Below are 9,781 nucleotides of genomic sequence, written 5' to 3'. Positions count from 1 at the left end.
GCTCTCTCTTTCTCCCGGCTGTTTCATTACAATATGTAGTACCAGGCTAGCTCTCTCTCTCCCTGACTGTTTCATATATATATATCATTATAGTGTTTGTCTCTCTCTCTCTCTCTCTCTCTCCCTGACTGTTTCATATATATATATATAATATCATTATAGTATTGTCTCTCTTACAGGTGGGAAGGGCGAGTACGTCTACTGGACTGGCTCAGACACGATCTCTGCACAGGTGGGCAGGCTACACGAACACACACCACACACACACATTGAGAAACAAGAACACACACACACACACACATTGAGAAACACCACACACACACACACACACACACTTGAGAAACACAAACACACACAAGAGAGAACACACACACACACACACACACATAGAGAAACACACATGATGTTAAACCATGGTCTCTGCTGATCTCTCCTCTTTCTCATCCATTCATGTCTTGTTTCTCAGACGCTGATGCAGAGTTTGGATGGACAGAGGATGAAGTGGCAGATCTCCATGACAACACAACAATTATCATCGCGGCTGACGGTAAGACAGTTTTGATAAGGTGTTAACCGGTAGGATCCGGTGTTTAACCGTAGGATCAGGTGTTTAACCGGTAGGATCAGGTGTTTAACCGGTAGGATCAGGTGTTTAACCGGTAGGATCAGGTGTTTAACCGGTAGGATCAGGTGTTTAACCGGTAGGATCAGGTGTTTAACCGTAGGATCAGGTGTTTAACCGGTAGGATCAGGTGTTTAACCGGTAGGATCAGGTGTTTAACCGGTAGGATCATGTGTTTAACCGTAGGATCAGGTGTTTAAACGGTAGGATCAGTTGTTTAACCGGTAGGATCAGGTGTTAACCGGTGGGATCAGATGTTTAACCGGTAGGATCAGGTGTTAACCGGTAGGATCAGGTGTTAAACCGGTAGGATCAGGTGTTATTTTATGGTATCAAATGTAATCTGATGATCTCTGTGGAATGTTAATGATCTCTGTGGAACGTTAATGATCTCTGTGGAATGTTAATGATCTCTGTGGAACGTTAATGATCTCTGTGGAACGTTAATGATCTCTGTGGAACGTTAATTGTAATAAACTATATTTATTTGTCTTTTGTTCCAGTGTGCTACGATGACGACCTGACAGACGCGCTGTTCCGAACGCTGTAACAGAATCTGTAACAACCTCCGTCTCCCCTGTACTACATACCTGTCTATAGAGAAGAGGTAACATACCTGTACTACATACCTGTCTATAGAGAAGAGGTAACATACCTGTACTACATACCTGTCTATAGAGAAGAGGTAACATACCTGTACTACATACCTTATGTCTATAGAAGAGGTAACATACCTGTACTACATACCTGTCTATAGAGAAGAGGTAACATACCTGTACTACATACCTGTCTATAGAGAAGAGGTAACATACCTGTACTACATACCTGTCTATAGAGAAGAGGTAACATACCTGTACTACATACCTGTCTATAGAGAAGAGGTAACATACCTGTACTGCATACCTGTCTATAGAGAAGAGGTAACATACCTGTACTACATACCTGTCTATAGAGAAGAGGTAACATACCTGTACTACATACCTGTCTATAGAGAAGAGGTAACATACCTGTACTATATACCTGTCTATTCTGGCTGGGCCACTCACGGACATTCAGAGACTTGTCCCGAAGCCACTACTGCGTTGTCTTGGCTGTGTTCTTAGGGTCGTGGTCCTGTTGAAAGGTGGACCTTCGCCCCAGTCTGAGGTTCTGAACACTCTGGAGCAGGTTTTCATCAAGGATCTCTCTGTACTTTGCTCCGTTCATCTTTCCCTCGATCCTGACTAGTCTCCCAATCCCTGCTGCTGAAAAATCTGCACATCAGGATGCTTCCACCACCATACTTCACTGTAGGGATGATGCCAGGTTTCCTCCAGACGTGACGCTTCGCATTCAGGCCAAAGAGTTCAATCTTGGCTTCATCAGACCAGAGAATCTTGTTTATCATGGTCTGAGAGTCCTTTAGGTGCCTCTTGACAAACTCCTAGCGGGCTGTCATGTGGCTTTTCCTGAGGAGTGGCTTCTGTCTGGCCACTCTACCATAAAGGCCTGATTGGTGGAGTGCTGCAGAGATGGTTGTCCTTCTGGAAGTTTCTCCCATCTCCACAGAGGAACTCTGGAGCTCTGTCAGAGTGACCATCGGGTTCTTGTATATATAGATTTATGCTTAATGTAAAAAATATATCCAGCTCATGTGCCACATCTTGTAATTACTGTGTGGTGTGTGTGTGTGTGTGTGTGGTGTTGTGTGTGTGTGTGTGTGGTGTGTGTGTGTGTGTGTGTGTTCCTTCCTTCCCCAGGCTGAACTTCACTCTGAGACACATGGACATATCCTGCGAGGCCTACGACCATTTCCGCCACTGTCTGTGTGAGATGCAGGAGCTGAGGGAGGGACGGACATGCTTCACAGTGGAGCAGGTCACACCCTCTTTCCCACAGTGCCTGCTGTATGAGCGCATAGAGCAACTGGTGAGAGACAGACAGTTTCACATACACACTTTACTGAACCTAGAAAACCCCAACAGTATGTTTCTAGTACTATATCCTAAACCCAACAGTATGTTTCCAGTACTATATCCTAAACCCAACAGTATGTTTCTAGTACTATATCCTAAACCCCTATCCAACAGTATGTTTCTAGTACTATATCCTAAACCCAACAGTATGTTTCTAGTACTATATCCTAAACCCAACAGTATGTTTCTAGTACTATATCCTAAACCCTATCCAACAGTATGTTTCTAGTACTATATCCTAAACCCAACAGTATGTTTCTAGTACTATATCCTAAACCCCTATCCAACAGTATGTTTCTAGTACTATATCCTAAACCCCTATCCAACAGTATGTTTCTAGTACTATATCCTAAACCCAACAGTATGTTTCTAGTACTATATCCTAAACCCAACAGTATGTTTCTAGTACTATATCCTAAACCCCTATCCAACAGTATGTTTCTAGTACTATATCCTAAACCAACAGTATGTTTCTAGTACTATATCCTAAACCCCTATCCAACAGTATGTTTCTAGTACTATATCCGAAACCCCTATCCAACAGTATGTTTCTAGTAGTATATCCTAACCCCTATCCAACAGTATGTTTCTAGTACTATATCCTAAACCCCTATCCAACAGTATGTTTCTAGTACTATATCCTAAACCCAACAGTATGTTTCTAGTACTATATCCTAAACCCCTATCCAACAGTATGTTTCTAGTACTATATCCTAAACCCAACAGTATGTTTCCAGTACTATATCCTAAACCCAACAGAATGTTTCTAGTACTATATCCTAAACCCAACAGTATGTTTCTAGTACTATATCCTAAACCCCTATCCAACAGTATGTTTCTAGTACTATATCCTAAACCCAACAGTATGTTTCTAGTACTATATCCTAAACCCCTATCCAACAGTATGTTTCTAGTACTATATCCTAAACCCAACAGTATGTTTCCAGTACTATATCCTAAACCCAACAGTATGTTTCTAGTACTATATCCTAAACCCAACAGAATGTTTCTAGTACTATATCCTAAACCCAACAGTATGTTTCTAGTACTATATCTTAAACCCAACAGTATGTTTCCAGTACTATATCCTAAACCCAACAGTATGTTTCTAGTACTATATCTTAAACCCAACAGTATGTTTCCAGTACTATATCCTAAACCCAACAGAATGTTTCTAGTACTATATCCTAAACCCAACAGAATGTTTCTAGTACTATATCCTAAACCCAACAGTATGTTTCTAGTACTATATCCTAAACCCAACAGTATGTTTCTAGTACTATATCCTAAACCCAACAGTATGTTTCTAGTACTATATCCTAAACCCCTATCCAACAGTATGTTTCTAGTACTATATCCTAAACCCAACAGTATGTTTCCAGTACTATATCCTAAACCCAACAGAATGTTTCTAGTACTATATCCTAAACCCAACAGTATGTTTCTAGTACTATATCTTAAACCCAACAGTATGTTTCCAGTACTATATCCTAAACCCAACAGTATGTTTCTAGTACTATATCTTAAACCCAACAGTATGTTTCCAGTACTATATCCTAAACCCAACAGAATGTTTCTAGTACTATATCTTAAACCCAACAGTATGTTTCTAGTACTATATCCTAAACCCCTATCCAACAGTATGTTTCTAGTACTATATCCTAAACCCAACAGTATGTTTCTAGTACTATATCCTAAACCCCTATCCAACAGTATGTTTCTAGTACTATATCCTAAACCCCTATCCAACAGTATGTTTCTAGTACTATATCCTAAACCCCTATCCAACAGTATGTTTCTAGTACTATATCCTAAACCCAACAGTATGTTTCTAGTACTATATCCTAAACCCAACAGTAATTTTCTAGTACTATATCCTAAACCCCTATCCAACAGTATGTTTCTAGTACTATATCCTAAACCCAACAGTATGTTTCTAGTACTATATCCTAAACCCCTATCCAACAGTATGTTTCTAGTACTATATCCTAAACCCCTATCCAACAGTATGTTTCTAGTACTATATCCTAAACCCCTATCCAACAGTATGTTTCTAGTACTATATCCTAAACCCAACAGTATGTTTCTAGTACTATATCCTAAACCCAACAGTATGTTTCTAGTACTATATCCTAAACCCCAATCCAACAGTATGTTTCTAGTACTATATCCTAAACCCCTATCCAACAGTATGTTCTAGTACTATATCCTAAACCCAACAGTATGTTTCTAGTACTATATCCTAAACCCCTATCCAACAGTATGTTTCTAGTACTATATCCTAAACCCAACAGTATGTTTCTAGTACTATATCCTAAACCCTATCCAACAGTATGTTTCTAGTACTATATCCTAAACCCCTATCCAACAGAATGTTTCTAGTACTATATCCTAAACCCAACAGTATGTTTCTAGTACTATATCCTAAACCCCTATCCAACAGAATGTTTCTAGTACTATATTCTAAACCCAACAGTATGTTTCTAGTACTATATCCTAAACCCAACAGTATGTTTCTAGTACTATATCCTAACCCCTATCCAACAGTATGTTTCTAGTACTATATCCTAAACCCCTATCCAACAGTATGTTTCTAGTACTATATCCTAAACCCAACAGTATGTTTCTAGTACTATATCCTAAACCCCTATCCAACAGTATGTTTCTAGTACTATATCCTAAACCAACAGTATGTTTCTAGTACTATATCCTAAACCCCTATCCAACAGTATGTTTCTAGTACTATATCCTAAACCCCTACCCAACAGTATGTTTCTAGTACTATATCCTAAACCCCTATCCAACAGTATGTTTCTAGTACTATATCCTAAACCCTATCCAACAGTATGTTTCTAGTACTATATCCTAAACCCAACAGTATGTTTCTAGTACTATATCCTAAACCCCTATCCAACATATGTTTCTAGTACTATATCCTAACCCCTATCCAACAGTATGTTTCTAGTACTATATCCTAAACCCCTATCCAACAGTATGTTTCTAGTACTATATCCTAAACCCAACAGTATGTTTCTAGTACTATATCCTAAACCCCTATCCAACAGTATGTTTCTAGTACTATATCCTAAACCCAACAGTATGTTTCTAGTACTATATCCTAAACACAAGAGTATGTTTCTAGTACTATATCCTAAACCCAACAGTATGTTTCTAGTACTATATCCTAAACCCCTATCCAACAGTATGTTTCTAGTACTATATCCTAAACCCAACAGTATGTTTCTAGTACTATATCCTAAACCCCTATCCAACAGTATGTTTCTAGTACTATATCCTAAACCCCTATCCAACAGTATGTTTCTAGTACTATATCCTAAACCCCTATCCAACAGTATGTTTCTAGTACTATATCCTAAACCCAACAGTATGTTTCTAGTACTATATCCTAAACCCCTATCCAACAGTATGTTTCCAGTACTATATCCTAAACCCACAGTATGTTTCTAGTACTATATCCTAAACCCCTATCCAACAGTATGTTTCTAGTACTATATCCTAAACCCCTATCCAACAGTATGTTTCTAGTACTATATCCTAAACCCCTATCCAACAGAATGTTTCTAGTACTATATCCTAAACCCAACAGTATGTTTCTAGTACTATATCCTAACCCCTATCCAACAGTATGTTTCTAGTACTATATCCTAAACCCAACAGTATGTTTCTAGTACTATATCCTAAACCCTATCCAACAGTATGTTTCTAGTACTATATCCTAAACCCCTATCCAACAGTATGTTTCTAGTACTATCCTAAACCCCTATCCAACAGTATGTTTCTAGTACTATATCCTAAACCCAACAGTATGTTTCTAGTACTATATCCTAAACCCAACAGTATGTTTCTAGTACTATATCCTAAACCCCTATCCAACAGTATGTTTCTAGTACTATATCCTAAACCCCTATCCAACAGTATGTTTCTAGTACTATATCCTAAACCCCTATCCAAATATACTCAGCTATCACAATGGTAAATATACTCAGCTATCACAATGGTAAATATACTCAGCTATCACAATGGTAAATATACTCAGCTATCACAATGGTAAATATACTCAGCTATCACAATGGTAAATATACTCAGCTAACACAATGGTAAATCTACTAAGCTAACACATTTGTACATCTACAAAGCTTCACACAGTGGTACATCTTAGCGCTGGGGAAGACATGAGACATGACCCCCTCACTGGCCAATCAGAACGTGTTGTAGGTGTGTTGAGCATGACCCCCTCACTGGCCAATCAGAACGTGTTGTAGGTGTGTTGAGGCATGACCCCCTCACTGGCCAATCAGAACGGTTGTAGGTGTGTTGAGGCCATGACCCCCTCACTGGCCAATCAGAACGTGCTCCAGGGCTAAATATGTGGTGCTTCAAGTGTGGGTATTTACAGTCTTTTATATATTGCGTTGTCATCAACTCCAATTCAATGTTAGACTTTCTCTTTTTCAGGAGTTGTGGAAAGTGACAGCGGTGCCTGTCTAACCCTCTGAGGAGCTGACCTGCTCCTAGACCTGCTCCTAGACTGCTCCTAGACCTGCTCCTAGACCTGCTCCTTGACCTGCTCTTGACCTGAGACATAGAGTTTTCTGATCTTAGACCTGCTCCTAGACCTGCTCCTAAACCTGCTCCTAGACCTGAGACATGGAGTTTTCTGATCTTAGACCTGCTCCTAGACCTGAGACATGGAGTTTATTTGATCTTAGACCTGGTGTTTCGGAGCCTCTTGTGGTCAGTGTTGAGAAGGTATTGATAATACATATAGATTATTTAGTGAACTAATAACAGTCATTTCAATCAGGGCAGCTGGACAGCAGTGAACAAAGACACTAGGAATGATCTCTGTAAATAAACTCACTTGTAAATAAGATGTTTTTAAGCTCAGACCAGGGGTTGTGATATATATATTCACTATATTCTCATTTACTTGCTGTTGGATTGAAGTGAACCGGTGAAATGGGACAGCCCCATAGCCTCTGAATGTTTTGTTCCGATGTAAATGATGAGTGATCAGGTAAACACTGACCTGGGATGCATCCCAAATGGTATCATATCCTCAATATAGTGCACTACTTTAGACCAGAGCACTATGGACCCTGGTCTAGAGCCCTATGGACCCTGGTCTAGAGCCCTGTGGACCCTGGTCTAGAGCCCTGTGGACCCTGGTCTAGAGCCCTATGGACCCTGGTCTAGAGCCCTGTGGACCCTGGTCTAGAGCCCTATGGACCCTGGTCTAGAGCCCTGTGGACCCTGGTCTAGAGCCCTATGGCCCTGGTCTAGAGCCCTGTGGACCCTGGTCTAGAGCCCTATGGACCCTGAGCCCAGAGCCCTATGGACCCTGGTCTAGAGCCTACGGACCCTGGTCTAGAGCCTATGGACCTGGTCTAGAGGCCCTATGGACCCTGGTCTAGAGCCCTATGGACCCTGGTCTAGCCTATGGACCCTGGTCTAGCCCTATGGACCCTGAACCCAGAGCCCTATGGACCCTGGTCTAGAGCCCTACGGACCCTGGTCTAGAGCCCTATGACCCTGGTCTAGAGCCCTGTGGACCCTGGTCTAGAGCCCTGTGGACCCTGGTCCAGAGCCCTATGGACCTTGGTCTAGAGCCCTATGGACCCTGGTCTAGAGCCCTGTGGACCCTGGTCTAGAGCCCTGTGGACCCTGGTCTAGAGCCCTATGGACCCTGGTCTAGATCCCTATGGACCCTGGTCTAGAGCCCTACGGACCCTGGTCTAGAGCCCTATGGACCCTGGTCTAGAGCCCTGTGGACCCTGGTCTAGAGCCCTGTGGACCCTGGTCCAGAGCCCTATGGACCCTGGTCTAGAGCCCTATGGACCCTGGTCTAGAGCCCTGTGGACCCTGGTCTAGAGCCCTGTGGACCCTGGTCTAGAGCCCTATGGACCCTGGTCTAGATCCCTATGGACCCTGGTCTAAAATAGTGCACTATATATAGGGACCAGAGTCCTATGGGACACTACCTTAATGTCTGTTTATAACTTATAAGACATTATTAAATAGTTTGTTAACAATTGAGTAAATAAACTGTTTATCATTCAGTATTTCTAAGTTCATATATGTAATAAAATAACGACCTAATAATGTTTATAAGAGCTTTATAAGCGGACATAGTGTTAATAATGTGTGTATATTGATACAAGACCACGACACTGTTTATTTCACAATTATACACTCATCTTTTGATTCAAAATGACTAAATAAAATACAAGTTATTGATTTATTTCAAACAACAGAAAAATGTCTTTATTATAATTTGTGAACTTTGATTCATACCGTCTGAAAGGTGCATCTGGGATTGAAACAACAACCAAGCCTCCACCCGGCCTCTTTTTCATGGCAACAGCTGAGGAATGGAGCCACTCTCAAGTTCATAGACGGAGCTACGACTGACCATCTATGAGATCAGAATGATAGTTTTAACTGTGTTTTCAGGTTTAAAATGACATTCTTTACACACAGTGGAGGATAACAAGCTTGTGTTTTGGGTTCTGATCCGGTAAGACAGTTTAATGTAAGCGCCTCAGTCATAAGTGTAGGTAGCCTAGTGGTTAGAGTGAGGCTAACAAGCTTGTGTTTTGGCTCCTCAGTCATAAGGTGTAGGTAGCCTAGTGGTTAGAGTGAGGCTACAAGCTTGTGTTTTGGCTCCTCAGTCATAAGTGTAGGTAGCCTAGTGGTTAGAGTGAGGCTACAAGCTTGTGTTTTGGCTCCTCAGTCATAAGTGTTATCCATCAATACAGTACGCTCCAGAAGTATTGGGACAGTGACATGTTTTGTTGTTGTTTCTGGCTCTGTACTCCCAACACTTTTGGATTTGAAATGATAAATGACTGAGGTTAAAGGTCAGACTGTCACCTTTAATTTGAGGGTATTTTCATCCATATCAGGTGAAACATTTAGAAATGACAGCGCTTGTTGTGAATAGTCCCCCCCCCCCCCATTTTAAGGGACAGGAAGTATTGGACAGATCCACTGGCGTATTAAAGTATTACAAAGTCAAGTATTTCGGCCCATATTCACAGCACCCAATGACTACATCAAACTTGTAAATCCTATAAATACGAATGGAATGTTTCTAAACATGGATGTTACCGTGGTTATGTGGATGTTACCGTGGTTACAGATCATCCTGAATGAACATGAATATTGATGAGTGAGGAAGTTG

General features: G+C 41.0%; 2 long non-coding RNA genes across 2 annotated transcripts; both read left to right on the top strand.

Annotated features, from left to right (window-relative positions):
• The first annotated feature begins 167 nt into the window (after positions 1 to 167).
• On the top strand, positions 168 to 1,177 carry LOC116371188 (uncharacterized). Its single transcript, XR_004208873.1, has 3 exons — positions 168 to 232; positions 467 to 547; positions 1,126 to 1,177. It is a non-coding gene; the product is annotated as an uncharacterized LOC116371188 (long non-coding RNA).
• LOC116371187 (uncharacterized) lies at positions 1,172 to 7,158 on the top strand. The gene is made up of 3 exons (XR_004208872.1): positions 1,172 to 1,229; positions 2,362 to 2,530; positions 7,054 to 7,158. It is a non-coding gene; the product is annotated as an uncharacterized LOC116371187 (long non-coding RNA).
• Positions 7,159 to 9,781: the final 2,623 nt, after the last annotated feature.

Source organism: Oncorhynchus kisutch, unplaced genomic scaffold, assembly GCF_002021735.2.
Source record: "Oncorhynchus kisutch isolate 150728-3 unplaced genomic scaffold, Okis_V2 scaffold2963, whole genome shotgun sequence".
Classification (NCBI taxonomy): Eukaryota; Metazoa; Chordata; class Actinopteri; order Salmoniformes; family Salmonidae; genus Oncorhynchus; species Oncorhynchus kisutch.
The sequence above is the reverse complement of the archived record's forward strand: the minus strand, read 5'-3'. Positions and strand labels throughout refer to the sequence as shown.